Genomic DNA, 6,000 nt, shown 5'->3' with positions numbered 1-6,000 from the left:
ACCAAATAGTTGAACTTTCAAATTATCCAATGGACAGCTTGTCTACTAAAAAAGTCTAATTTTCAACAAAATACATTAATTTTAAACCAAAAAGAATCAATTTTAAACTATGGCGGGTATAGATGATTTTTCAGTTAAAATAATTAAATTTTAACAACAAAAAAACGAATTTCTAACAAAGTAGTTCAACTTTCGACCCTAAAAATGTATTTTTAACTAAAATATGAATTACCTACCAAGAAAATTAATATTCTACCAGCAGTGACGAATTTTTAACAAAATACATGAGTCTTTAAGCAAATATTAAAGGTTTTAGTTTAAAAAATTTAATTTCAAGAAAAAAAACGAACTTTCAACAAACTAGTTCTATTTTCCATCAAAGAAAAGAAACTTTCAATAAAAGAGATCAATTTTAAATAAAAAGTATAAACTTCAAGTAAATAAGATTAATTTCCCTACCAAAAAAAGATTAATTTTAATAATTACATAAATTATCGACAAAATACACTCTTAAACAAAGAAAGTATTTTTCAACTCTTCAATCAAAATCATACATTTTTAACCTAATAGTTGAATTTTCTAATTAAAAACTAATTTTTAAACAAAAATATGGTCAATACTTCTATAAAAAAATTTATTTTATACTAAAAGCAGTTCAATTTAATTAATAAATATGAATTTCAACCAAATATTTGAATCCCCAAACAAAACAGATTAATTATCAAATTGCAATTTTTGCGATCAGAAATTAATTCTTTAAATAAAAATACCAATTTTTAACAAAATAGTTGTAGTTTAAACTCAAAAAGATACATAAAAAATTGATTTATAACCACAAAAGATAATTTTTTTTATCAAAAATGGAATAGTTACATTTTCAATGAGAAAATTATTTTTTACACAAAAAAACGAAGTTTCAACAAGTAAAATTACTTTTCTAAAAAATGGGAAAAGACGAATTTCCAATAAAAAAATTTGAATTTTAAAGCCATAACAGACGGATTTTTTTTAATTCATTAATTTTTAACAAAAAAGTAAATTTCCACAAAAAAGTTGAATTTTTAACATTAAATAAATAATTTGAGGATAAAAAATTAATTTAAATTAAAATAATTAACTGTTAGAAAAAAATAGTTCAGTTTTCTATAAAGGTTCAACCAACAAGAATAATAATTGAATTTTGAATTTAAAAATTAATTTCCAACAAAACAGATAAATGTTCAACAAAAAAGGTATAATTTTTAGAAAGATATATGAATTTTAAACTAGAACAGATAAATTGTCAACCGAGAAGAAAATAGTTATATTTTACAGTTAAAAAATTAATTTGTAAACAAGCAGAAAAAAAAGAAAATTTTCAACAATATAATTAATGTTTTAAGTATAAAAATAAATTTTTAACCAAAAAGATGAATTAGCAACCAAGATCATTAATATTTTACAAAAAATGACGAATTTTTAGTAAAATACATGAATTTTCAACCAAATATTAAAACTTTCGGTTTAAAATAATTTTCAAGAAAAAAAACGAACTTTCAACAAAATAGTTCAATTTTCCACAAAAGAAATGAATTCTCAAGAAAAAAGATCAATTCTCAATAAAAAAAGAACTTTCAACCAAGAAAATTAATTTTCTACCAAAAAGATTAATTTGTCGTGAAATACATAAATTATCGACGAAGTAGTTCAACATTTAAACAAGGAAATTAATTTTTTAACTAAAGTGAGGTCTTTTCATTCAAAAACATCATTTTTAACTGAATAGTTGAATTTTTTAATTAAAAATTAATTTTCAACCAAAATGGAAAATGTAAAAAAAATGTTCAACAAAATAGATAAATTTTTGAGCAACGAAAATGGTTTTCAACTAAAATAATAAATTATTAACAAACAAACAAATTTACAAATTAGTTTTATTTTCAACTAAGTAGCTGAATTAAAAAAAAATCTCAACAAAAGATGTAATTGTCAATATTTCAAAAAAAATACATAAAAAAAATAAATGAAAAATTGTTGAATTCAATTAATAAAGACGAATATTCAACCAAACGGTTAAATCCTCAACCAAAACAGATTAATTTTCAACTAAAGAGTTCCATTTTTCATACAAAAATATTAAACCAAAAATAACAATATTCAACAAAAGCCGAATTTTCAACCAAGAAAGATTCTCAGTCAATAAAGAAAAAAATTGTATCCAAAATGTTGAATTTTGAACCAAAACGACGATTTTTCTACAAAACAGTTAAATTTTTAAACCGAAAATATGCATTTTTTAACTAAATAGTTGAAGTTTTTGCCAAAACAGTTCGATTTGAAAGAAAATAATTCCATTTACAATCAAAAAGAATGACTTTTTAAAAAAAATTTTTAATTTTCAACAAAATAAAATTAACTTCAACTTCAGTTTGCCGAAAACTCCCTATCTCTTTCAGGTTTCTTCTGAAAATTCCAGACATTTACAACCAAAAAGAATGACTTTTTAAAAAAATTGTTAAATTTTCAAAAAAATAAAATTAACTTCAACTTCAGTTTGCCGAAAATTCTCTATTTCTTTCAGGTTTCTCCTGAAATTTCCAGACCAGTTTTAAATTTTCTCATTTTTCCTAACTTTCCAGAATTCCCTAACCTGGTGCCTCGCAGTCCCTATGGGATAAAATATAGGGACCAAAGGGTACTTTTTGTCGCAGTCATAGGGCACTTTTTTCGCGCTCAAGTGGTAAAAAATTGAGGATAAATTCAAAAGATTTCAGAGCAATTCAAGTTACATTCAAAAGAATCCAAATAAATTGAGAAAAATGTTAAAAACTAAAAAATTTTTAATGATTTCCGTAAAACTGGCTTGAATTTAGAGGAATTTAAGGTAAAAGAAAAGAATTCAATGAAATGCATAAAAAAATCAAGGTGAATCAAAAAAATGAAAGTAATTTAAAACAATTTGAAACAACTTAATTGAATTCAGTAACTTTGATATAAGCTTAAAAAAATTCAAGAGAATTCAAAGAATTTGATAAAATGCCTAAGAATTCAAAGCGAGGTTAATAGACTTTAGTATCAATTATATAAAAACTTTTAAAAATTAAAAAAATCACTGAATTAAGTAGAATTAAGCGAATTTAGAAGGATTCAAGTGAATTACAAACATTCAAGAGATTCCAAAGAATTTAAAAGCGTTCAGGGTGAATTCCAAGAAAAATTTCAAATCTTTTCAAATTTATTACAATAAATTTTGAGTGAACTTAAGAGAAATTTAAAAGAAATAAGAAGAATTAGATGAAATTCATAGAAAGTCAACCTAAATTTAAAAATCAATCAAGTAAATTGAAAAAAATTTAAAAACATGGAAAAAATATTTAAATTGGGTAGAATTGAGTAAAGTTTAAAACAAGTCAAAAGAATTTAAACGGATTTAGGATAAATTAATAAGAATTCAGGGCTGCTGAAACATTCTTTGAAATCCTCTAAAATATTAATCCCTTTAAATTATTAAAACCCCTTGAAATCCCTTGAAATTGTTTATATCTCTTGAAAATTCCTTCGAATCTTTTGAAATATCCTAAAATATTTCAGTATTTGAAAGCCTTCAAAACTATTGAAATAATTCAAAAAAATCTGGTAATATTTTTAAATTTCCTAAAATATTTCGAATTTTTTAAAGCACTTGAAAACACCTGAGAATCTTTTACAATATCCTCAAATATTTAAAATCCTTTTAAATCCCATTAAATTACTAAAATCAATAACAAATTTATTTGTAATCTTTTGAAATAATCTTATTTATTCTAAATCCTTTAAACTCCTCTGCAAATTTTTACAGACCTTGAAAATGCCAAAGAATTTGAAAAATATCGGCGATGCCCAACTCGCATTTTTAACCTGCTTCGGTTCCACTTTAGCCCATGGAGTTTATTACACTCAAATTAAAATATTACAAAAAATATTTGATAAAAATTAAAATTTTTGGTCTCTTTTGGTTGTAAATTAAAGTACATTTATAGATTTACTTCTTTTTTAAACTTATACTTTGATGTTAAAAAGTCAAACTAAATTTTCTGCATTTTTCTGGGTTAAATATTCAACTTTATTTGTGTAATATTCTTCTTTTTAATTTGAAAACTCATTTCTTTTAGTAGAAAGTTGATATTTATTGGTTATGACGGCCTCTGTTTGATTCAAATTAATCTTTTTTGGTGGAAAAGTCTACTACTTTGTTAAAAACTCATTCTTTTTTTTATTTTAAAATTAATTTATTTCAACTAAAAATTTATTCGTCTTTTTTGGTAGAAAAATAATCTTGGTTGAAAATTAATTTTCTTAGTTAAAAATTAATTTGTTCCGAGAAAAAAGTAACTATTTTGTAGAAAATTCGTTGTGTTTTGATTATAACTTCATATTCTTATATAAAAATGCAATGGTTTAGTTAAAAATTTATTTGGTTGCAAATTTAAATATTTTTACTTGAAAAGTCGTTTTTTTGAAAAATTTATTTTTAAACTTAAAAATTAAAATATAATTTGTGTTTGCACTTGGTAGAAGATTATTCTTTTTGGTGGAAACTTCACATAAAAATTTATATTCAAACTGAAAATGTACATTTTTATTGAAAATTCTTATTTCCGAGTAAAAAATTAGAATATTTTGTATAGACCTCGTCATTAGTCCTAAAATAATTTTTGAAAAGATTTCCAAAATTGTAAATAACAAAAAATTTGGAAGATTTTCGGGGATTTAACAATTTTTTGCAGGTTTTATTAAAAGTGGTAGGAAAAAGTCGAATATTTTAAACGATATTCAGAAGTTTTAAAAGAATTTCAAAAATAATTCAAACGTTGAAAAAATTCGAATTAGTTAAAAATAAAATTATATTCGAAAACTTCATTAAGATTCCTATGGAAATTAAAAATGTTTTTTTAACTTAGAAAATTAATTTTCAGATAATATTTAAGAAGATTTCTAAAATTTGAAACAAAAATTAGAAAATTTTAAGGGAATACTTTTTATTTTGCAGGATTTATTAAGATTTGAAGATTTTTAAAGTTTGAAGATAATGAAACAATTTCCTTAAGATTTCTGGGGAAATTTTAAATTATATTTTTATTTTAAAACATATTTTTTACAAAATACTTGAAAAGAGTTTAAAATAAAAACAAATTTAGATGTATAAAAAAAACAATTATTATTTTAGAAAAAATTCGATTAGGTTAAAAGATATTTAGAAGTTTTAAGGAGATTAAAAACAATTCAAAATTTGGAATAATTCCAAAAATTTTTCAACAACATATATATTTTGGAAAATCTTGAAATAAGATTTTTACGGTTTAAAATGATTTTTTAAGATCTTCAGATAATAAAAAAATATACTTAAGATTCCTGTAAAAAATATTAACGATTTTTATTTCAAAATTAAAAAAAATATATTTATCAAGATTTTAAAACAAATTCTGATGTATAAATAACAATTGAACAATTATTAATTTTTGACAATTTAAAATAAAAAGAATTTAACTTCTAGTTTAAAAAGTGTTAATTAAAAAAATTGCAATCTATAAAGAAAATTGTTAGAAATTATATAATTTAAAAAAATGTAATTAGTTGATTCATTCTTCGAATTAAAGCATTAAAAATTATAGCGCGGATTTTTTTTAGCCTTCGGCCGATACAATTTATGAAAGTTAGAATTGTTTATTTTGTAGTTTACCTATATTTATTTTAAAATTGGAAAATTAAAAAGCATTCTTTATTTTTTGTCAATTAATTTTAAGCGTATATTTAAAAAGATTTAAAAATATTTCCAAAATTGTTAGAAAATAATCCGGAAGAATTTAACGCATCATTTTAATTTTGTAGTATTTATTAAAACTGAAATGATATACAAAATTTTTTAGAAGTTTCAAAAGAAGAAATAAATTCGACTAAAATTCCTATAAAAAAACATTTGTATTATTATATTTTACCGATTATTATCAAAGATATATTATTTTTATCAAGATTTGTAATAAT

General features: G+C 21.6%; 1 protein-coding gene across 2 annotated transcripts in view; it reads right to left on the bottom strand.

Annotated features, from left to right (window-relative positions):
- The window catches only part of LOC117166983 (nibrin), a 28,907-nt gene that overhangs the window by 8,466 nt on the left and 14,441 nt on the right, over positions 1-6,000 (bottom strand). The window lies entirely within an intron of this gene.

The sequence above is a fragment of the Belonocnema kinseyi genome, chromosome 2 (genome assembly GCF_010883055.1).
Source record: "Belonocnema kinseyi isolate 2016_QV_RU_SX_M_011 chromosome 2, B_treatae_v1, whole genome shotgun sequence".
In the NCBI taxonomy this organism is placed as follows: domain Eukaryota; kingdom Metazoa; phylum Arthropoda; class Insecta; order Hymenoptera; family Cynipidae; genus Belonocnema; species Belonocnema kinseyi.
Note: the sequence above shows the minus strand (reverse complement) of the source record. Positions and strands in the feature narration are given on the sequence as shown.